Raw genomic sequence first — 24,820 nt, 5'->3', positions numbered from 1 at the left:
AGATAGAGAATAGATATAAATAGACAAATAGATTAACAAGTAAAAAATAGATGACAGAAAATCAGGTATGAACATGTAAGAGGGTATTATTCACATTATTATGGAGGCTGAGAAGTTTCATGATACATGTAGGTTATAGAAACAAAGAAGCTGATAACATGATGTAATTTACATCTGGGTGTTTCAGAACCAAGGAAATACCAGGCAACTCAACCTGAGATGGAAGGATTAAGAAGCTGGGGAGCCACTGGTGTTAGTCTTGCTCAAAGCCCAGAAAGAACAGTGTTCAGACGGTGAAGAGTCATAGAAGAATGTCCATGTTCCAGGAAGAGAGACCAACTTAACTTTGCTCATTTCTTTTTATCTTTGTCCCCAGCTGGTCAGATGATATCCATTCTCATTGAGAGTAGAGTTTCTCCACTTACTTTACCAACTCACACAATTTCCTCTGCCAATGCTGTTAAAGTCTTAATTAAAGTCAATGCTTCATCAAAATTCTGTAGGTTAACCATCACAGAGAGAAATGAAGAGAAGTAGAGAGAGGATAAATTAATGTGGTCATATAGCTGAATATGCTTTCATTAAAGTAACTGGGCTTTATCAAACTGGGAGTTACTAAGTACTTAATTGTTTCCCAAACTTTAATTTGGAGAAAGTAATCCCTTATATCCCTTATAGCAAATACTCACATGTTGGGAGGGGCCTTTTCCAGTGTAGACTAAATTGTGCTCAGTCCTTCATTTCAATGTCCTCCAAAATCTCTGTACCTTGGCAACATTCATTGTGTAAATTCCTGAAGTGGGCTTAAATAATTGATTGAGGAAAAAGACAGAGAGCTCATACTGTTTAAAAGATTGGATTTTGACTCTCAAGAGCCCAATTATCTCTCTGGAAAGTGCTTTCTTTTGTTTTAACAAAATCATGTTAATCTTGACTTTGATTCTGTTCATTATCTATAGCTATTTTCTCAAAAGTAACTAGGGATAATGGAATATTAGTTTTGATTCTATTGCGGTTCTATCAAGCCTTCTTTGGAAGTAATTTATTTGTAGGTTTATGATTTCGTGGTTTTTAAAAGATGCTCAATGGAATACATGTCTATCTGGCTGCCTGATTTTACCCCAATTCTATTCATATAACTAACGTTACTATATTTGTTGTCTCCAAAGACAATATAGTACCCAAAAGTCACATTTAGAAACTAGAATGCCTTGGTCATTCACTTAGATAGGGTAGAAATCATTTCACGTAAGTAGAAGAGATGTATTAAGCAGAAATATGTAATTCTATCTACTTTTGAATCACATGAAGATTTTATTATTTAAAACCACTATGGAGTATCTCTATTGGGTATTAATTAAAATTGCCTGGGTTTCAGCAATCTGGTCCTCATGTAATTAAAATGGAAATTCTCATTTGTATTGTAGCTGTTTGGTATAGCTAGTCCTACAGTAATGGATAAATCATGTGGATAAAGGAATTCTAATTCTCTTTATGACCTTTACTAAGACCTCAAACTATAATTTGTCACACTGATTCCAAGGATGAAATTTTCCTTCTGCTTCTGCTTAACATTTATACAGTGACAAGATGTTAATAATGCCTGAGGGAGTTGGATGTGTTTTAATATGGTTTAGAATTATTTCTCTGAGAGACCACGGCTTAAATTGGATGGTTTATCTGAGGATCTAAATCTCAGACACTTCTCTCCAATGGCAGTGAGCCAGAAAGGCTACTATGGTGGCCACCTTAGAATTTATCAAGTCTAAAAAGATTGCATGGGATGTTGCTGACACAGAAATGTCTGGAATATTCTCTCTTGAAGGATGAAATTCTCTGCATGTAACTTCTCTGCCACCTCACAAACTTCCCAAATGCCTCTTCCCATGGGCATCAGGTGATAAATGCCTTATACACGTATTGTTACAGTACTCTGCCCTTAACTGCACACACCAATCCTCACAGATGCTCCTAGTGCTTTCAACTGTTGCAGAGTTAAGTTCATGTATGGACCTCATCACTGTTTATCACATCTGTCTGTGTTCTTGGTATGATGGGGATGAGAGCCCTGTAGGTATAAGGAAGTAGTGATCCATGTCTTGGCCTCCTATAAAAATCAAAGAATGTTACATACTCAAGTATGGTGCGGTTATCTACTTTTATCAGAAATAGTTATAACTTCCAAAATGCCTTTTCAGATGCTTGGAAATTCCCCAAAAAATTAGATAGAGGGGGAAGAGAGAGAGAGAGAGAGAGAGAGAGAGAGAGAGAGAGAGAGAGAGAGAGAGAGGTATCAATCTTGGTTTACAATTTCACTGGATCTAAATCAGCTAAGATATAGCTGAACACACCTGTAAGGAATTTTAATGATGATATTATTTGTAGTGTGAAGACTTACATAAATGTGTGTAACAACTTCTGACATCCAGACCAAAAGGAGTCTTGGAGAAAGTTGCTTTTTGCCTTCTTGCCTTTGTGCTGGCAAGTTCATTTACCCTATCATTATTGCTGCTACTGCATCATTGCTTCACTGATACTAAAATGTGATAGCAAAACTGATATCAGAGCATAGACTGAAGCTATCCAGAATCATCCTTGCCTTCATTACCAAATTGGGACCGCTGAGGCCAGCCTTACTGATTGGGAAGCTATCAGATTCTAAGATGCTCCAATGTGAAGGACTGTCATTACTTTATTACCCAGAATATATCTTTTAAACCAATCTAATTAATATCCTTTTAATATATACTCATTCTACAAGTTATTTTCCTCTTATAGATTATGAATAATAGTGTGTCTTTTGCTTTCTGGTAGTGAAGTTTAAGTAAGCCTTTGTACTATAAGTTCAACTTAAATCTGTGTGTGTGTGAGTGAGTGTGTGTGTGTGTGTAAGAGAGAGAGAGAGAGAGAGAGTCTGTATTTCTCTCTCTCTCTCTCTCTCTCTCTGTGAATGTACTATGGATATACTGGAATGTCTTTATAGACTCATTTTAGTCATTCTACCACAGGAACTGAACAATAATCACATCTTAGTTTGAATATTGCTATGCCAAAGGATATGAAAAAATTTCATTACTCCCACAATACATCTATCTTGGAGAATATAAGATGTCTTCTACACAGGTGCAAAAGTGATTTTAAAGAGAGGGAGGAAAATATAGATTTCAGTTTTAATGATGGGAATGAGGTTACATTCCTGTATACAGAATGCATTCCCTTATGGTATCAAAGGCTGGAAGAACTGGCTTTTTTTCTCTTCAGCTTGCTCAGATGTTAAACAAAAGAAGGAAAGGGAAAGAAAGGCATACCCATCAACAAATATCAACAAATGAGACCAGACTCTTATTGTACAATGCCTAAATAAACATATAGCATACACTTGAATATACCCATCGGCCCATGAGGCCTCCTGTACCATGTGTACCCATGAGATTTCTATGCATCATTAGACTGTGGGTTACTCTGTTGCCCTCAGTTGATGAATCCTGCTCCTCCTGTTCCCTGGTGATTCTCATTTGTATACCATGTCCTAAGATTGGATATTTGCATTTAGAGTGATGCAAAATTCCTAACAGAAATAAAAACTGAAATAAAAATATTGTGCTTGGAAAATCCACTTAAGTTTCTGACCTGTTATTCTAAAAGTAGATAATTCAGGGGAAGAGAGTGATCTTAAAAAGGTTACTGATACTGTTGGGGGGAATTTGCTATCCCTCTTACCAGGCAGATATGCTAACATAAAGAGGAATACAAATAGCCAGGTTTTTTTCTGGGCACCCTTTGATCACACATGATATTCTAAACATAAATAATTTAAGAAACACATACACATTACATGCAGCCAAATGCTCATGCGAGCAATTCTGGCCTTGTTTGCATGCTTTATGTGAAGTGAGATGTTTCACAATTTTGTTTCAGGCGAGACTAAGAAGCTCATGGTTTACCTGGAAAATGAAGCTGAAAGTAAACAAACAAACAAACACACACACACACACACACACACACACACACAAAGATCTCTTAAATCTGTAATAGTTAAAATGAACCCTTTGCCGAAAATTCAAAACAGAATTGTCCTCAAATTATTGATTAGCTTGACCTAGTGGTTTCTTAGGCCTTGCTTCCTAAAGCACCACCTTCCTCTCCACCCTCAGGTACCTGTATACTCCCCACTACCAAAGAGAAATGAGAGTGTGCTTGTAAGTCTGTGGGCCTCTCAACCACAAGCACATTGAGTGAGGCTGCAGGGTCACATCCCATATGATGGAAGCATATTGTGTAGTGAGCCAAGCCTTGCCATCTTCCCTCAAACCAAGGATTTGGAGACAACTTGCCTACAAGCTGTACCATCAGCCAGTCATCAACTACATTAATTGGGGCATCTCTCTTGCCCCTGAAATTTGTAAGAGAGACATTGCCTTGTGAAACTATGTTCTCCTTGCTCCTCCGAGCTCACTTCACCTGTCTTTCCATGGCATTATAACTTTCCTAATGAGCCCTTTATTCAAAAAGACAATCATCCTGCAGACTCCTTTGAACCCCCAAATATGAGATCCTTACAGTAGCTAAATGTATTTCTTTTACTATACCCTTTATTTCCCTTCAAAAAATATATCTCAGGGGCAAAACCCAGAGTTACTACTGTTCATTCCAGTAACATAGCTATTCACAGACTTGTTTTGGTAAGGCAACTATTTATCTCTTAATTGGCTTAGTGTAATTTGGGACTGAGAAGTAAATTATCATAACTATAGCTTCATTTGGCATCACAGGTACAATTTATTCATCAACCTCAAGCTTGAATCCCCTCATGGTGACATGCTGAGCATTTCCCAGAAACGGAGTGTGGAAGCTGTCTGCTGCCCTCTTCTCTGATCTGATATCCAGCAAGATTCCCACTGAGCAAGCCAAGCTGATAAACGCACCTGCTTGAGCTTTGCCTTAGTTACATTATAAATAATTTGGATAACTAAATACTAACGTCAAGGCTCCCTCCTGGCACAGAACATATGGCTTTAGAAACAGTCTGTCAAACTTTTATGGGAGAAAATTAATATAATGAAGGAGCCCCATAGAGCAAGAAACTCAACACTTGAATAGTCTCAATATTAAGGTGTGTTGTCTCTTTCAAGGTTAGCAAAGTATTAGGAGATTAAATTATAGAAAAAAGTAGTCACAAATACATATTTTTTGTGCATTAAATATAAAAGACAAAATATTACTTTGAATTCATATGCATTTTAATGGTGTCCAGGGTCATTAACATGACACTGCGTAAAGTCAATTGAGAGGATTATTCAAGTCAGACTGGTTTGTGGAGTGTCTGAAGGATATTGTCTTAGTTATTAATTTATATAGGAGGGTACAGACCACTGTGGGTGCCTGCATTGCTTGAGCCAACTGTCCTGGAAAGCTCACTATCATGAGCCTGGCATTGATTATTCACAGGGCAAACCAGCAAGCAGCATCCCTCTGTAGCTTTTGCTTCAAGTTCCCATTTACGTTCTTTCCCTGATTCCCCCAGTTACAGAATGTAATCTGGAAATGTAGGTCCAATGAACTCTTTCCTCCCCTAAGTTGCTTTTAATGTAAATGTTCTATTCCAGTAGCAGAAAGCAAACCAGAACAGATTCCTTTGTTTCTCCTCCATTAAAATGACTCATCAATATATCTTTATGATCAATTATTTAATTTGTTTTCTCACTTCGATAAGAAAAAAATTAATAGCAAAACAAAAGTTTTGTCCTCACAAATTCTTTAACTCAGAGCATGCACACACACACACACACACACACACACACACACACACACACACACACACAGATATGACAGAGGTCAATGGAAGAAGAGGAGAGGATAGAAACATACCCCATCCCCAATGCCCTTGAGACTATGGTTCATATTCATTTACCAAGGGATCACCATGAAAAAGTGTCAGACATAGAAAAACAAATTGAAGGCCCACCTGCTTCATGTGCAAGCTGTAAGGCATTCTCTGATGTATCAGGATGCAGAAACCTGGCAATAGAAGGACTCTCCCTATTTTCAGTGTACAACAGGGTCAATTCGCAATATCAAGACCACCTTACTGCAATAAGAATGCCTGTGAGATATATGTCTCTGGCTCCTGATATCTTTTTCTGCTGAAGCACTTTGGTCAGGTGATGGCAGGCTCTAAACATTCATTTACATAGAGACAGTGAGCTACTTAGTCCTTACATTTTGCTTTGTCATCACAAACACACAGCTCCTACCCAACAGGGTCTGAGGGGTAGTTTATTTTGTAGCTGCATATGAGTGCCCAGAAACACAGATTTGGGTTGCCCCAAATTCTAAGTTCTAATAAAGCAGCAGTTTTATGAATATTTTTTTTATTAACAGACATGAGGATCTGGATTCTTTTAGTGTTGTGGGAAGAAGCCACAAAATAGTCAGGTACTTGGTGAAGGGAATTTACCAGGTCATTCTGAGAACCATTATGCCTGTCAAACTGATAGGAGATGAAAGTTAGCTTCATGTCTCCAATATAAAACCAGTGATCTCCAACTAAGTTTCCCTTGAAGACCCAGAGAAAAACATATACCTTGTGAGTCATTGGAAGATCTCTAACTTCTCTTTACAGTACAAGAATAAATGGCACCCTGATGACTATTGACTCAAGTGTTCTGGAACATGCCCTGTTCTAACTTCTGATTTTTCTAATCACAAACCAAGCATGAGATCTTTCATGCTCCCAATAGAGTGACATTATTTTTCCTGACCAAATCAAACGCCTTTTAATGCTCTGTCTCCTGCTTTTTTTCTCCCTCTTCCTACAGGAAAAAATAAAACAAGGCGTTTGCTTGTTCCTAGTTTAAAACAAGGCAGCTGATTGATGATTACTGGTTTTGTTCTAAGCTACAACATTACCAGGGACTGTTATCATAAAGAGGCCTCCTTCCCCATGGCAAAAGGAGGAAGAAACAATCAATATCATGAGTTCAAGTCAGTGTCCTTGCATGGGCATGCAGCTTTGACATGTACCTGTTACAAGCACCTTCCTAATCATCCCTTCAAATTCTAGTTATAAAATAGCCATGCCCAGTAAGTAATTAAAAAAATAAATCCAATTTGATTACATATCACTACATACCAGACACAAAGAAGTCAAAAATAAATAAAAGGCATAACCCAATTGAATTTAGGATTCAGCCTTTGGGAGATTATTATGATGAGTCTGTGTTAGCACATAATATTTCTGCTTGTTCTTCTTGCCTCCATCTTCCAAAGACTAGGATTGCAGCATTTGTTCTCCTTAGCTACATATTACAGTCCAGGCTATCCTCAGCTATAGGACACCCTGTTTCAAAAATAATGAAACTACCATAAAATAGAACTGTTGGGATAGTGGGCTGTATCTAGTTACAGATAATGGTAATCATTGTATTACACTATGAATGTACTTGATACTCCAGAATATATTTAGCAATGATTAGTCTTGATTAGCTTTAACTGTCAACTTAACACAACCTAAAGATAACCTGAATAGAGAGCTTCAGTTGAGGAATTTTGCAGGTTAGATTGACCTGTGGACTTGTCTGGCTTGGGGCGTCTGTCTTGCTTGGTAATTTCTATAGGATGACCCAGCCCACTGTGTACAGTCAGTGGTCATGAACTGTATGTAGAAGAATAGAGGTGTGTCTATTCTGCAGTCACAATGCAGAATTGTCCGTGACTCATGCTATATTTCTTTGGCCGTTGTATGAGTTCCTTGATCAGAAGTAATCCTATGTGGAATTGCAGGTAGGCCTATCTATAAGGTCCTGCTTCAGTTTTAACCCTGACTTGTCTCAGTGATGGCTTGTAAGCCATCAACTGAAATAAACCATTTCCTCCAAAAAATTAAATAAAAATTAAATATAATACTGTTTCTGGGAAAATAGCCTCTGTGTCCATTTCTTTGGACAGAGAGCTTACAAAACCCCCAATCGGCTCCTTATGTAAATTTTTGTTGTCGTTGTTTGCTTGTTTTGTTTTAAGGTAAATTTATTTTCGTTAACTACTCCTGAGTGTGCAGCCTGCCCTGGAATGTGGCTGTTTTACCCAGAGACACTCCACTATAGAAAACTGGTTTCCCTTTCCCAGAACGTATGAATTGCAAATGTCTTCCTCTTTAGAAGTGTCGACTTGCCCTTCTCAGCATAGTGATTCTGTCTGATTCGAACATGTACAGGTATAAGGGGTACTGTCATGGTCTCATGAGTTCATGTGTGCATCAGCTTTGCTATGTCTGGATGATGCTGTTTCCGTGGAATCTGCCTTGTCTTATGTTTTTGACAATCATTGTTTCCTCTGCCCATAGTTCCCTGATCCTTGAGGGGAAGGGATAGATAAAGACATCTCATTTAGGACTGACTGCTCCGAAGTCTCTCACTCCGTGCACACTGTCCAGTCATGGCCTCTGTGTTAGTTGCAAACTATTGTAAGAAGAAGTTTCTATAATATCGACGCAAAAATATTCAATAAAATTCTGGCAAACGGAATCCAAGAGCACACAAAAACAATCATCCACCATGATCAAGTAGGCTTCATCCCAGGCATGCAGGGATGGTTTAATATACGAAAAACCATCAATGTGATCTATTATATAAACAAACTGAAAGAACAAAACCACATGATAATTGTATTAGATGCTGAGAAAGCATTTGACAAAATTCAACACCCGTTCATGATAAAGTCCTGGAAAGAATAGGAATTCAAGGCCCATACCTAAACATAGTAAAAGCCATATACATCACAGTTGCTAACATTAAACTAAATGGAGAGAAACTTGAAGCAATCCCACTAAAATCAGGGACTAGACAAGGCTGCCCACTCTCTCCCTTCTTATTCAATATAGTTCTTGAAGTTCTAGCCAGAGCAATCAGACAACAAAAGGAGATAAAGGGGATACAGATGGGAAAAGAAGTCAAAATATCACTATCTGCAGATGATATGATAGTATATTTAAGTGATTCCAAAGTTCCACCAGAGAATTACTAAAGCTGATAAACAACTTCAGCAAAGTGGCTGGGTATAAAATTAACTCAAATAAATCAGTAGCCTTCCTCTACACAAAGGAGAAACAAGCCGAGAAAGAAATTAGGGAAACGACACCCTTCATAATAGTCCCAAATAATATAAAGTACCTCAGTGTGACTTTAACCAACCAAGTAAAAGATCTGTACAATAAGAACTTCAAGCCTCTGAAGAAAGAAATTGAAGAAGACCTCAGAAGATGGAAAGATCTCTCATGCTCATGGAATGGCAGGATTAATATAGTAAAAATGGCCATTTTACCAAAAGCAATCTACAGATTCAATGCAATCCCCATCAAAATACCAATCCAATTCTTCAAAGAGTTAGACAGAACAATTTGCAAATTCATCTGGAATAACAAAATACCCAGGATAGCTAAAACTATCCCCAACAATAAAAGGACTTCTGGGGGAATCACTATCCCTGAACTCAAGCAGTATTACAGAACAATAGTGTTACAGAACAATTTGCAAATTCGTGTGGAATAACAAAAATCCCAAGATAGCTAAAACTATCCCTAACAATAAAAGGACTTCTGGGCGAATCAGTATCCCTGAACTCAAGCAGTATTACAGAGCAATAGTGATAAAAACTGCATGGTATTGGTAAAGAGACAGACAGATAGACCAATGGAATAGAATTGAAGACCCAGAAATGAACCTACACACCTATGGTCACTTAATTTTTGACAAAGGAGCCAAAACCATCCAATGGAAAAAAGATAGCATTTTCAGCAAATGGTGCTGGTTCAACTGGAGGTCAACATGTAGAAGAATGCAGATCAATCCATGCTTATCATCCTGTACAAAACTTAAGTTCAAGTGGATCAAGGACCTCCACATCAAACCAGATACACTCAAACTAATAGAAGAAAAAGTGGGGAAGCATCTCGAACACGTGGGCATTGGAGAAAAGTTCCTGAACAAAACACCAATGGCCTATGCTCTAAGATCAAGAATTGACAAATGGAATCTCATAAAACTGCAAAGCTTCAGTAAGGCAAAGGACACTGTTGTTAGGACAAAACGGCAACCAATAGATTGGGAAAAGATCGTTACCAATCCTACAACAGATAGAAGGCTTATATCCAAAATATACAAAGAACTCAAGAAGTTAGACAGCAGGGAGACAAATAACCCTATTAAAAATGGGGTTCAGAGCTAAACAAAGAATTCACAGCTGAGGAATGCCGAATGGCTGAGAGACACCTAAAGAATTGTTCAACATCTTTATTCATAAGGGAAATGCAAATCAAAACAACACTGAGATTTCACCTCACACCAATCAGAATGGTTAAGATCAAAAACTCCAGTGACAGCAAATGCTGGCAAGGATGTGGAGAAAGAGGTATACTCCTCCATTGTTGGTGGGATTGCAGACTGGTACAACCATTCTGGGAATCAGTCTGGAGGTTCCTCAGAAAATTGGACATTGAACTGCCTGAGGACCAGGCTATACCTCTCTTGGGCAAATACCCAAAAGATGTCCCAACATATAACAAAGACACGTGCTCCACTATGTTCTTAGCAGCCTTATTTATAATAGCCAGAAGCTGGAAAGAACCCAGATGCCCTTCAACAGAGGAATGGATACAGAAAGTGGGGTACATCTACACAATGGAATATTACTCAGCTATCAAAATCAATGCCTTTATGAAATTCATAGGCAAATGGAGGGAACTGGAAAATATCCTGAGTGAGGTAACCCAATCACAGAAAAACACACATGGTATGTACTCATTGGTAAGTGGCTATTAGCCCAAATGCTTGAATTGCCCTAGATGCACAGAACACATGAAACTCAAGACAGATGATCAAAATGCGAATGCTTCACTCTCTCTTTAAAAGGGGAACAAGAATACCCTTGGCAGGGAATAGGGAGGCAAAGATTAAAACAGAGGCAGAAGGAACACCCATTCAGAGCCTGCCCCACATGTGGCCCATACACATACAGTCACCTAATTAGACAAGATGGATGAAGCAAAGAAGTGCAGGCCGACAGGAACAGGATGTAGATTTCTCTTGAGAGTCACAGCCAGAATACAGCAAATACATAGGTGAATGCCAGCAGCAAACCACTAAACTGAGAACGGGACTCCCGTTGAAGGAATCGGAGAAAGGACTGGAAGAGCTTGAAGAGGATCGAGACCCCATATGAACAACAATCCCAACCAACCAGAGCTTCGAGGGACTAAGCCACTACCCAAAGACTATACATTGACTGACCCTGAGCACCAGTGGAAGGGGAAGCCCTTGGTCCTGCTAAAGACTGAACCCCAACATGATTTTTGGGGGGAGGGCGGTAATGGGGGAAGGATGGGGAGGGGAACACCCAAATAGAAAAGGAGGGGGAGGGGTTAGCGTGGCCTGGAAACCAGGAAATGGAATAACAATCGAAATGTAAATAAGAAATACTCAAGTAAGTAAAGAAAAAAAGCCATTAATTTTAGAACTAGGTATCAAAAACCTTAAAATAAATAAGTATCTTTTTGTTGTCTTGTGAAAAAAAAAAGAAGTTTCTATGATGAGGTTGAGTGATATTTGATCTCTTTTGTTTTGCGTTGATACCTTTGTTTCACTGGTTTAAATTAGTTTTAATTTTTGTGTTCTTTTATTCAGAGAGAGAAGGAGAAAGAGAGACAGAAATAGAACATGAACTTGGAATGTTGGGAGGTAGGGGAGATCTGGAAAGGCTTAAGAGAGGTAGAAAATATGATCAAAATATATTGTATACAATTTAATTTTTTATTTACTTATTTTCCTACTCTTGTATATGAATATTTTATCTTCATGTATATATGGGCACCAAATGTCTCCAATGCCTGCAGATGCTAGAAACTATATAATGAAATAATCAAGAACTTGAGTTCGGATTCAGCCCAATACTTAAGTACCCAACCTAAAAGGCTTTTGTCCTTTGGCCTTGTCTTCCAGCCAAAGAACCAAATACATTTCCCTGGAGAAAAATGTCAAATTTTTGTTTTGTTTTGTTTTGTTCTGTTTTGATTTCCCATTTTAATGAAACTGCTAGCCCTTCCACAGGGAACCTAAACGTCTTCATATAATCCACTACATAATTTATAAAAGAAAAAAGGGCCACAGTAGGAAATAGAAGTTGTTGTGTTCTGTGCCAATAAGATCCTTCACTAGTAACCACTGTGAATTCAGAACCATTCAAGATTAACAACACTCCAGAAAAGACTTTTGCATTCTTCTGCTAATGGTAATAGCATTTTGCTACTTTACAGAAATGCCTGCAAGTCAACCCAGTGGAGACTCTCTTCCCCTAGAGGATTCCAGGTTGTGTTTGGTTCATAATTAAGCTTAAATATACAGCTTTTCCTAGACAGTCCTCATAGTATTTTAGTGTAAGTTTTCACTGTGTTTGGACTACTTCTTAGCATGTTACTCTGAATATTCTTCTGGGGATGCTTACTTATTTTGATACATTTATATCACACACACACACACACACACACACACACACACACAATGGTGAAACCATAGCTGTGAGAAATGTTGCCTGAAATGACAGAATCCTTCACAGTGCATTCTTTTCATGCTCCCTAATGATTATGGGTTTCACACACTCTTTTTCCCCCTAAGGTAAGGGCCCCACACAGAAGACAATTCCATCTAATGCAAACACTGACACCTGCTGGAAATGCCTACTGCCCATCGCTCCTATGGTTAAAAAGAAAGAAAGAAGAATATACAGAAACAATATGTTTTAAAAATACCTACAAACAACCTTTATAACCCAGATGAAAGAATGATACAATTGAATAATATTGGGTGTTTATTCTATTGAGTGTACTATTTTTAAAACATTGTGTGTAGATATATTTAATTACATATTTATGCTGATAAATATCTATGAGCAACCTCAAGTATGGTTCCAAAAATGGATTTGATATATTTTAATTTATGAATGTATCATCATCATCATCATCATCATCATCATCATCATCATTATTGTGAATGTGTACACATTTGTAGTGGCTATTCCTGGTTGTCAACTTGACTATATCTGGAATGAACTACAATCTAGAATTCGAAGGTTCAGCTTTGATCCTGATCTTGAGGCTGGGAGATACAAGTTTCTGACCTGGATCTTGGTATGGAGATCTTGAGGCAAAGTGGCTATGAATCCCAGGAGCTTAAGGCAAGGAGATCTCTGAGTTCAAGGTCACCTGGAGCAAAGCAAGTTCCAGATCCAGGCATAATGGTAAACACCTTTAATTTGGGCAACACCTTCTTCTGGAGACTTACACAAGGACATTGGAAGAGTAAGAGTGGGACTGAGCCACTGCTAGATCCTTGGACTTCCATCCACAGCTGCTGTTGATCATTGTTGGGGAGTTGGACTACAGACTGTAAGTCATCAACCAATTTTCTTACTATATAGAGACTACCCATAAGTTCTGTGACTCTAGAGAACCCTGACTAAGACAACATGTAAATTTCAAAGACCAACCTTAAACAATCAGTTCTCTCTTTTCACCTGTCAGTTGTATCAGTTTATTGCCCACTTTTCATGAGTGTTCTTTCTGCTCTTTTACATGTGACGGGAATTAGATGTTTGGGAAACAGCCTAAATGAAGACTGCACCTTCTTTAACTTGTTTATATGTACATTTTAAAAATCAGATACAAAATATTTCTAAATTTACTTTTATGTGAAACAAGAAATTATTTTGTTTAGTTTTTTCAGGAAAAAAACATGTGCGTACATAAATTTTTTTTTATTTTGTAGAAAAGGTGAATCCTAACTGCCTGACATAAATCTTCCAAGTTAAGATGTACTTAATTTTACTTTATTTCATAAGTTCTTTAGTTTGATTAAGTTTACTATTATTGCTGTTATTATTATCATTATCATTATTAATCATTCTGTTAATTTACATCTGAAATAATACCCCACTTCCCAGTTACCCCTCCACCCGTACCCCATTCTACGTCTGCCGTCCTCTCCTTCTCTTTGCCTGAATAGAGTGCTCCCCAACCCACCCACACTCTCCTGCCTGACTGCTCCAGCATCTCCCTACACTGCGGCATCAAATGTCCCCCAGGACCAAGGGCCTTCCCTCCCATTGCTGTTAGGCAAGACCATCCTCTGCTTCATATATATCTGGAGCCCTCCAAGTATACTCCTCGATTGGTGGTCTGGACTCTGGGGGAACTGGGTGCTCAACCTGTGTTGTTCTTCCAATGGGGTTGCAATCCCTCTCCTCTCCTCCAGTCCTTCTGCCAGCTCCCCCACCAGGTTCCCTGAGCTCAGTCTGATGGTTGGCTCCAAACATCCACATCTGCATTGGTCAGTTGCTGGCCAAACCTCTTCAGGAACCACCGCACTAGGTTCCTGTCAGCAAGCTCCTCTTGACCATGGCAGCAGAGTTGGGTTTGATGACTACAGACATGATGGGTCCCTAAGTGAGGCAATCCGCAGATGCCCTTCCTTCAGTCTTTGTTCCATTTTTTGTCCCTGTTCTTCCTTTGAACAGAAACATTTCTGAATTAAAAACTTTGAGATGGGTGGGTGGCCCCATCCCTTGACCAGGGTCTGTGCCTATCTACTGGAGGTGGTCTTAACAGTTTCTAACTCTCCCTTCTCTGTGCATTTCTCCTAAAGTCATCCCCATTGATGCCTGGGAGCCTCACTTTTTCCTGGTGTCTGGGACCCTCCAGTGGCTATTCCCAGTTCCTCATTCTCCCTGCAACATAGTTTTGTTCAATTTCCTGACCTTCTGTACCTCTCTCACATCTACTCCAGTTCAAGATACTGCCACCCTTATTTCATCACACTCCTTTATCCCTCCCCAGTCCCCTTCTCCCTCCACCTTTTCACAATCATCCTGTTCCCTCCGTAATGCAGGACTGAGGATTCACACCCTGGTCTTCTTTTGTTTTGTGTTCTGTGGGTTGTATCATGGGCATTGTGAGCTTTTGGGCTAATAACCATTTATCAGTGAGTGTATATCATGTTTGTTCTTCTGTGATTGGGTTACCTAATTCAGGATATTTTCTAGTTCCATCCATTTGTCGGCAAATTTCATGAAGTCATTGTTTTTAATCACTGCCTAATACTCCATTGTGTATATGCACCACATTTTTCTGTATCCATTCTTCTGTTAAGGAACATCTGGGGTGGTTCCAGGTTCAGGTTATTATAAATAAGGCTGCTACAAAAATTATGAGGCGTGTAAACTTGTTATATGTTGAAGCATCTTTTGGGTATATGCCCAGGAGTGGTATAGCTGGGTCCTCAGGTAGAACTATTTCCAATTTTCACAGGAATCACCAGACTGATTTCCAAAGTGGTTGTAACAGCTTACAGTCCTACCAGCAATGGAGGAATGTTCCTCTTTCTCCACATCCTTGCCAACATCTGCTGTGACCTAAGTTTTTGATCTTAGCAATTCTGACTGGTATGAGGTAAAATCTCAGGGTTGTTTTGATTTGCATTTCTCTGATGACTCAGGATGTCATTTCTTTAAGTAGTTCTGAGACATTTGAGATTCCTTGGTTAAGAATTCTCTATTTAGTTCTGTACTCCATTTTTTTAATAGGGTTACTTGGTTCTCTAGAATCTACCTTCTTGAGTTCTTTGTATATTTTGGATATTTGGAAAGCCCTCTATTGGATATCAAGTTGATAAAGATCTCTTCCCAATTTGTGAATTGCCATTTTGTCTTATGGACAGTGTCCTTTGCTTTACAGAAACTTTTCAATTTTATGAGGTCCCATTTGTTAATTGTTGCTCTTAAAGCATAAGTGATTGGTGTTCTGTGCAAGAAGTTTTCCCCTGTCCCCAAGTATTTCAGGCTCTTCTCCACTTTTTCTTCTATTAGATTCAGCATATCTGGTTTTATGTGGAGGTCTTTGATCCACTCTGACTTGAGCTTTGTACAAGGAGATAAGAATGGATCAATTTGCATTCTTCTACATGCAGATGCCAGTTGTACCAGCACCATTTGTTGAAAATGCTGTCTTTTTTCCACTGGATGGTTTTAGCTTCTTTGTCAAAGATCAAGTGGCCATAGGTGTGTGGATTAGTTTCTGGGCCTTTGATTTTATTCTATTGATCTACCTGCCTGTCTCTGTACCAATGCCATGTTTACTTTCCCATACCACTATTTCTTTACAGTATAGCTTGAGGTCAGGGATGGTGATTCCCCAAGAAGTTCTTTTATTGTTGAGAATAGTTTTTTACTATCCTAGGGTTTTTGTTATTTGAAATGATTTTGAGACTTACTCTTTCTAACTCTATAAGGACTTGAGTTAGAATTTTGATGGTGACTGCATTGAATCTGTTGATTACTGTTGGTAAAATGGCCATTTTTACTATATTAATACTGCCAATCCATGAGCATGGGCAATCTTTCCATTTTCTGAGGTCTTCTTTGATTTCTTTCTTCAGGGATTTGAAGTTGTTGCCATATAGACATTTCATTTGCTTGATTAGATTCACGCCAAGATATTTTATAATATTTGTGACTATCATGAAAAGGTATCATTTCCCTGGTTTCTTTTTTTTTTCAGAGCTGGGGACCGAACCCAGGGCCTTGTGCTTGCTAGGCAAGCGCTCTACCACTGAGCTAAATCCCCAACCCCATTTCCCTGGTTTCTTTCTCAGCCTATTTATACTTTGAGTAGAGGAAGGCTACTGATTTGTTTGAGTTAATTTTATGTCCAGACACTTTGCTGAAGTTGTTTATTACCTGTAGGAGTTCTTGTGTGGACTTTTTTGGGTCACTCATGCATACAATCATATCATCTGCAAATAGTGATATCTTGATTTCCTCCTTTCCAATTTGTATCCCTTTACTCTCCTTTTGTTGCCTAACTGCTAGTATTAACTTCAAGTACTGTATTGAATAGATAGGGGGAGAGTGGGCAACCTTGTCTTGTCCCTGATTTTAATGGGATTGTGTTGAATTTCTCTCCATTTAGCTTGATGCTTAGCTGTTGGTTTGCTGTATGTTGCTTTTATTATATTTGGGTAGGAACCTTGATTTCCAGACACTTTTAGCATGAATTGGTGTTGCATTTTGTCAAAGGCATTCTCAGCATCTAATGAGATGATCATGTAGGTGTTTTTCTTTGAGTTTGTTTATATAGAGGGTTACATTGATGGATTTCTGTATATTTCATGGGATGAATCTTACTTGATCATGGTGGATAATAGTTTTGATGCATTCTTGGATTTGGTTCATGAGAATTTTATTATTTTTGCATAGATATAAGGGAAATTGCTCTATAGTTCTCTTCTTTTGTTGAATCTTTTTGTGGTTTAGGTATCAGTATAACTGTGGCTTCATAGAAAGAAAAGGACAGTGTTTCTTCTGTTTCTATTTTATGGAATATTTTGAGTAATATTGTTATTAGATGTTCTTTGAAGGTCTGATAGAATTCTGCACTAAAACCATCTGGCCCTTGAGTTTTTTTTTTTTTTTTTTTTTTTTTTTTTTTTTTTTGGCTTGGGAGACTTCTAATGACTACTTCTAGTTCCTTGGAGGTTTTGGGGTTGGTTAGACGGTTTATCTGATTCTGATTTTACTTTGTACCTGGTATCTGTCTAGGAAATCATTCCATTTTATCCAGGTTTTCCAGTTTTGCTGAGTATAGACTTTTGTAGGAAGATCTGATTTTTTTTTTAAATTTCCTCCGTTTCTGTTGTTATGTCTCCCTTTTCATTCCTGATTTTGTTATTTTGTATACTGTCTCTGTGCCCTCTGGTTAGTCTGGCTAATGGTGTATCTATCTTGTTCATTTTCTCAAACAACTATCTCTTAGTTTTGTTGATTCTGTGTACAGTTCCTTTTGTTTCTACTTGGTTGATTTCAACCATGAATTTGGTTGTTTCCTGCCATCTATTCCTCTTGGGTGTATTTACTTCTTTTTGTTCTAGAGTGTTCAGATGAAGTGTTCAGCTTCTAGTGTATGATCTCTCCAATTTCTTTATGGAGGCCCTCAAATCTATGAGTCTTCCTCTTAGCACTGCTTTCATTGTGTCCCATAAGTTTGTATATGCTGTGCCTCCATTATCATTGAATTCTAAAAGGTCTTTAATTTCTTTCTTTTTCTTTTTCCCTGTCCAAGTGATCATTGAGTAGATAGCTGTTCAGCTTCCATGTATATGTGGGCTTTCTGTTGTTTTTGTTGCTATTGAAGACAAGCCTTAGTCCATGGTGGTCCAATAGAATACATGGGATTTATTCAATGTTCTTGTATCTGTTGAGATTTGTTTTGTGTCCAAGTATATAGTTGATTTTTGAGAAGGTACCATGAGGTGCTGAGAAGGTGTGTGTGTGTGTGTGTGTGTGTGTGTGTGTGTGTGTGTGTGTGTGCGTGCGTGTAGTGAAATGTTCTATAGATATGAGTTAAATCCAGGTTTTTCATAACTTCTTTTAGTTTCTCAGTGTCTCTTGTGTCTGTTCCCATGATCTGTTCATTGGTAAGAGTAAGGCATTGAAATATACCATTATTGTGTAAAGTTCAATGTGTGCTTTGAGCTTTAGTAATGCTGCTTTTACAAATGTGGGTGCATTTGGGGTGTAGATATTAAAAATTTAGAGTTCATCTTGATGAATTTTTTCTTTGATGAGTATGTAGTATCCTTCCCCATCTTTTTTTGATAACTTTTGGTTAAAAGTCTATTTTATTTGATATTAGAATTGTTATTCCAGCTTGTTTCTTGGGACAATTTGCTTGGAAAAAATTTTCCCATCCATTTACTTTGAGGTAGTGTCTGTCTTTGTCACTGAGGTGTGTTTCCTGTATGCAGCAATATGCTAGGCCCTCTTTACATATCCAGTCTGTTAGTCTATATCTTTTCATTGGGGAATTGAGTCCATTGATGTTGAGAGATATTAGGCGCCAATGATTGTTGCTTCCTGTTATTTTTGTTTTTAGAGGTAAAATTATGTTTGTGTGTTTCTCTTCTTTTGGGTTTATTGTGAAAAAAATTACTTTCTTGTTTTTTCTTTTTTCTTTTTTTTTCAAAAAAGATATTTAAGTTTAATACAAATTTTATACAAAGAAAATGTGAAAAATACTCCCATATGCTAAAAGCAGTTACACTTCCCACATAAGTCCAGCTAGACTAGATTGATTGTTTTGTTTTGTTTTGTTTTGTTTTTTGATGACCGCAATTCACAAATTTTCTCTCCCTCCTGTTTTCTTCTAGCATTTCTTCCTTTCTTTTCTAGTAGGGGTTAAACTAGCTGGACAAGGCACAGCTTGCGTTCTCTTATTAACAATGAAGAGAAAGTAAACAGAGACTAAAATGTACAATGGAATGTACTGGAATGATATACAGTTAATGTTTTCTGATATACACACATCACCTTTTGCTTTGATCGATGCTTGTTTTACACAACATACAAAATGGAACTACAGCAGACCTAGCATTAACAGACAGCATGTCGGGTCCTGGCTCTTTCTCACTGCCTGTGTTTCATGCTTATATAAAAACATAGAACTCCGGCATATAAATAATACATACATGCTCCAACCCCGGGCTCAGGTGGCCTCGTCGTGCATCTTGCCTTTAGAGTCCTTGCTTCTGAGAAACACATCTTTGAAAAATCTGTATGAGTGCTTATGGGAAAAAACTCAGCCAAGAGCAGGGGTCTCCCCGAGAGAAGGCATCTGTGTTCACAAGGATCGCCCGTGTGGATTGTTCCAGGCTCTGTCACGTTGTCCAAAGAAACGGGCATCAACCTGTCCATCTTTGTCCCTCAGAGCTTTCGCTGGCCAGAATGTGAATGCTTTAAGTTTTGCCCAGACCAAAGGGTATAGATTGCTACAGGGCTCACAGAACCAGTTGTCTCATTTCTGGCAAGCTGAGATATAACATTCTGGACATACTTCAATTTCATTCATCTCATGCTCACAGATGTTGATGACAACCTTTGCTATTTGCGTCAACTTGTGGTTTCCCCCATTATAAATAATGCAGTTGTGCAGGATCCACTTGGCATCAGCCAGGAAGGCTTCCGTACAGCCGTACATCTTTTTTTGCATTCTTTTCCAACATGCAAAGATCCATAAGATGGACAATATACTCTGAATAGTCGGGGTGCTTCTCCAATGGAACGGGCTTCTGGAATGTGTCCGTTCCAGGCTGCTTCATTTTCTGAATAACAAACTTGAGCAGGTGGGCCAGCTGTTCGATGGTCAGCATGGATGGTCATGGCTTTGCTCTGCATCTTGGTGCATTCTGCTATCGTAATCTTCTCACATTCAGGACAAAACCTGTCCCCCTCTGGTTCTGATGTTAGTCTCAGACACTTAGCGTGATAAACCTGGGGACAGAGGTCACAGCAAAGGGCTCGTCCTTCCCGGTGACAAACCCAGCAATAGAAGTCATTCCATCTATCCTGGGGTTCAACATCAACAGGGTCTGTGGTGAGTGGCTGCTTCATATAGTAAAACGGACCATATTTTAGCTCTGACTGTTGCTTATTGCTACTGTTCAGTAAGCCGGGTTTCTTTTTCTTTTTAATGGGGCTTGTGGATGAGTCCTGGGGAGAATGGCCATTGGAGGGATGTGAAAGGCTGGGGACCTTCCATTTCTGGGCCTTTCTCTGTAGAGCCAGGATCTTTGAAGCGAGTAGAGATGTCCATCCCCTCTACCACCTCCTGTTCTGTTTTTATTTCCTCTTCAGCCAAGCTTCCTGACATCTTCAACCCCTGGGTCCTGCGACCGACTCTTGCTTTTTCTAGGATATAGTTACCCACCTTGTGTTTGAGTTTTTCTTCTATTATTCTTTGCAGGGCTAGATTTGTGGAAAAACATTGTTTAAATTTGTTTTTGTCTTGGAAAACGTTGTTTTCTCTATCTATGGTAATTGCAAGTTTTGCTGGGTATAGTAGGCTGGGCTGGCATCTTTGTTCTCTTAGGGTCTGTATAACATCTGCCTAGGATCTTCTGCCTTTTACAGTCTCTGTTCAGAAGCCTGGTGTAATTCTGATACGTCTGCCTTTATATGTTACTTGACCCTTTCCCTTACTGCTTTCAATATTCTTTCTTTCTTCTGTGCATTTGGTGTTATTGGTTTGCATTATTATGTGATGGGAGGACTTTCTTTTCTCGTCCCATCTGTTTGGTGTTCTCTTCTTGTATGTTTATGGGCATTTCTTTCTTAGGTTAGGGAAGTTTTCTTCTATAATTTTGTTGAAGATATTTGCTGGTCATTTGAGTTGGGAATTTTCAGTCTCTTCTATACCTATTATTCTTAGGTTTGGTCTTTTCATTTTGTCCCATTTTTGCTTTTTGTATTTAGCTTGATTGTTGTGTGGATGCCTTCTATGGTATCTTCTGCTGCTAAGATTCTCTCTAATATCTCGTGTATTCTGCTGGCGATGCTTGCATCTGTGACTCCTGTTCTCATTCCTAGATTTTCCATCACCGAGATTGTCTCCCTTTATGTTTTCTTTATTGTTTCTATTTCCATTTTTAGATCCTGGATGGTTTTGTTTTATTCCTTCACCTGTTTGATTGTGTTCTCCTATATTCCTTTAAGGGATTTATGTATTTCCTTTTTAAGGGCTTTTCCTTGTTTACTTGTGTTCTCTTGTATTTCTTTAAGGGAGTTATTTATGCTCTTCTTAAAGTCCTCAATCACTTTCCTGAAATGAGAATTTAGATCTGAATCTTGCTTTATAGGTGAATTGGATTATCCAGGACGTGTAGTGGAAGAATTGGGTTCTGATGTTGCGAAGTCTAATTGCTATCTTTAGGAACTCTCAAAAATAATTAACTTGCTCAAATAAGTTTAAGTCTTTGGAGGGCAGGTTACTTTCAGGAATGATTGTCTAAAAGCAGAAGAAAAAATCAATATTAGATAAGAATAACCCATCCTTTATTCACAACAACACTGGAGAAAACACGAATGATGATAGTATATAGGTTAAGATGAAATGTGAATTTCCTAGATAGTAGGTATATTAAGCAATTCTAATAATTTATATTTGAAATAAGACTGGAAAATTAATAATTTAGTATTCTAATTTTTGAGAAAGATACGAAGAGGTAAATCAGCAAAATTCTTATATGCATTTACAAATAATTATTTCCACATGTAGTAGTAAATATGCATTTGATAGTAACAAATGCAGGAATTTAACATAATATCCTCAAAAAATCCAACCAAATCAAGGTAAAAAAATCATCAAAGTTTGTAGGGTCAGAGTGTAGGTGATAATCATATTCTGACTTGACAAATTTCAGGCCTAGGTACTGTACAATTTTGGAAAAAGTATAGCAGTGTTCTCCTTGATTTTGTGAACATGACCATGTTCATGGAGTTATAGGAAATGTGAAGACCACCAAGAAACAGTGACATTGATGAAACAGTGTTCTAACAGTGATAGACGCATCTGCAAGCTCTTCTTTAGTTCTCTTGAAATCGATGGCTCCTCTCTATCATTGCTTTCCTGTTTTCATTTTTTATTAGATATATTTCTTTATTTACATATCAAATGTTATTCCCTTTCCCAGTTTCCTGTCCATAAACCCCCATCCCCTCCCCCATACAGTTGTCCCCCCATCCACCCCGTTACCACCCCCCCCACATTCTCCTGTACTGGGGGTCCAGCCTTGGCTGGACCAAGGGTTTCCCCTTCCACTGGTGCCCCAACAAGGCTCTTCTCTGTTACATATGCAGTTGTAGCCCTGGGTTGGTCTTTTGGTAGTGGTTTAGAGCTCTGGTTGGTTGACATTTTTGTTCTTATAGGGTTGCAAGTCCCTTCAACTCTTTCAATCCTTCCTCTAATTCCCCCAAGGGGGTCCTGTTCTCAGTTCAGTAGTTTGCTGCTAGCATTGACCTCTGTACTGGACATGCTCTGGATGTGTCTCTCAGGAGATATCTATATCCGGTCCCTTTCAGCATGCACTTTTTAGCTTCATCAATCTTATCTAGTTTCAGTGTTTCAATGGATATATATATATCCTATATATATAGGCCACATGTGGGGCAAGCTCTGAATGGCCGTTCCTTCAGTCATTGCTCTAAACTTTGCCTCCATATCCCCTCCTATGGATATTTTCCCCTTTTAAGGAGTGGGAGCATCTGCATTTTGGTCATCCTTCTTCTTGAGCTTCCTGTGGTCTATGAATTGCATCTTGGGTAATTCATGCTGCTTTCATTTTTATTGTTGTGATAAAATACCATGACCAGAAACAACTTGAAGGAGGAAGGTTTCTTTTAGCTCACAGTTTAGGATACAGTTCATTGGGATGCTGTCAATCAGTTGGTCACATCACTTCCACAGTTAAGAGTAGAGAGAAATGAAGGTTGCCTACTATCCAGCTACTTTTGTCTACTCTTATACAGTTCAGGAGACAAATAAGTGTACCTGCGTGAGTCGATAGCTCTCTCTAGACTGCCCAAGACACAAAGCCTCACTATGGTGCTGCCCACAGTAGATTGGTCTTTTCTACATAAATTAACAATTAAGACAATTCTTTACAGACGTGAGCATAGGCTAGCCCAATGGGGAAAATCCCTCATTGAGGTTCTCTCATCTTGAGATTCCCAGGTTGTACTAGGTTCAGAATTAAAACTTAAATCTAACCCTTTTCCTAGACTACTTCATCTTAACCTTCCTAATGCCCCAGCCCTTTAATACAGTTCCTCATATTGTGGTAATCCCCAACCATAACATTATTATTATTTTTCTACTTTTTGTGACTGTGATGAGTTGTTGTATAAATATAATATTGGAGGTATAGATCTGTCAAAGGAGTCATGACCCAGGTTGAGGATCACTGCCTTAGACACTTTTCAATAAATTTTAGTATAAAGTTCTCACTCTTTGATTAAACTACTTCTTAGCATGTTATCTGGAGCTCTCTTCTATGGAATTTTAGATGTTTGTTTTGATCTATTATGGTATGTTGCTGGATACTTGGTCACACTATGAAGCCCTGAGATTGTGTCATTCACTAAAAAGAAAAAAAAATACCTTTCTAGTTGTGGTGTGGCTCAAACCTTAACACGAATTTTTAATCCCTCAAGCTGGAATACAAACACACCTTTGATCCAAAACAATGTAGGCAAAGTTAGTTTGTAGAAGGATATCCCATATTTCAAAGTGATATCTAATTAAGTGGCAGACAAAATGATAAATCAGAGAAAGACTTGACAGAACAAGATATGCTCAACCCTCTCAAGAAGAGAGAGGAAGGGGAAGCATCTTGGGGCTAATGAAGAGAGAGGGAGGCAGGTATACAGAGAAAAGTTGCAGAGAGAACGGAGGTGAAGACAGAATGAATCAGAGAATGAGAAGGAGCCAGAAGATTAGAACAGATTCCCAGAGTTAGTTTGAGGCCATACAGAGTAATTCATGAGAAGCAGAGAGAAGCCAGATCGTATCAGTCCTCTTGGAGAGGAGTTTGAGTCTGAAGAACTAAATTGAGCATAAATATAACCAGCCAGTTAGAGTTCAGAAAGAACTAGACAGGGTGAGATTATTCAGCTTCACGTCTCAGAGGCTGAAACACTCTAGGCCTAGAGTAGATTGTACAGAAGCTAGAAGCTTCCAGGACTAGGCCAGTTTAGAAGATGGAGGCAGTGATACTCCGAGACAATTACACCAGGAGAATGTCGTCTTTAATTTCTCTGACAGTCCATGATACAGATTAGAATTTTGTATATCTTTAAGGAAAAACAAATAAAAAGATGAAGATGAAGGAGAGATGAATGGAAGAGAGTGGGGTAGCTTCATAAAGCCAGTAACAAATGAATTATTCAGTCC

The 24,820-nt window shown here is 38.5% G+C and overlaps 1 pseudogene across 1 annotated transcript; it reads right to left on the bottom strand.

Annotated features, from left to right (window-relative positions):
• Window positions 1-19,579: 19,579 nt before the first annotated feature.
• On the bottom strand, window positions 19,580-23,546 carry LOC148006691 (MYND-type zinc finger-containing chromatin reader ZMYND8 pseudogene; annotated as a pseudogene). The gene has a single exon (XR_015674830.1). The product of XR_015674830.1 is annotated as an MYND-type zinc finger-containing chromatin reader ZMYND8 pseudogene (transcript).
• Window positions 23,547-24,820: the final 1,274 nt, after the last annotated feature.

The sequence above is a fragment of the Rattus norvegicus genome, chromosome 2 (genome assembly GCF_021556685.1).
Source record: "Rattus norvegicus strain SHRSP/BbbUtx chromosome 2, alternate assembly SHRSP_T2T, whole genome shotgun sequence".
Classification (NCBI taxonomy): Eukaryota; Metazoa; Chordata; class Mammalia; order Rodentia; family Muridae; genus Rattus; species Rattus norvegicus.
The sequence above is the reverse complement of the archived record's forward strand: the minus strand, read 5'-3'. Positions and strand labels throughout refer to the sequence as shown.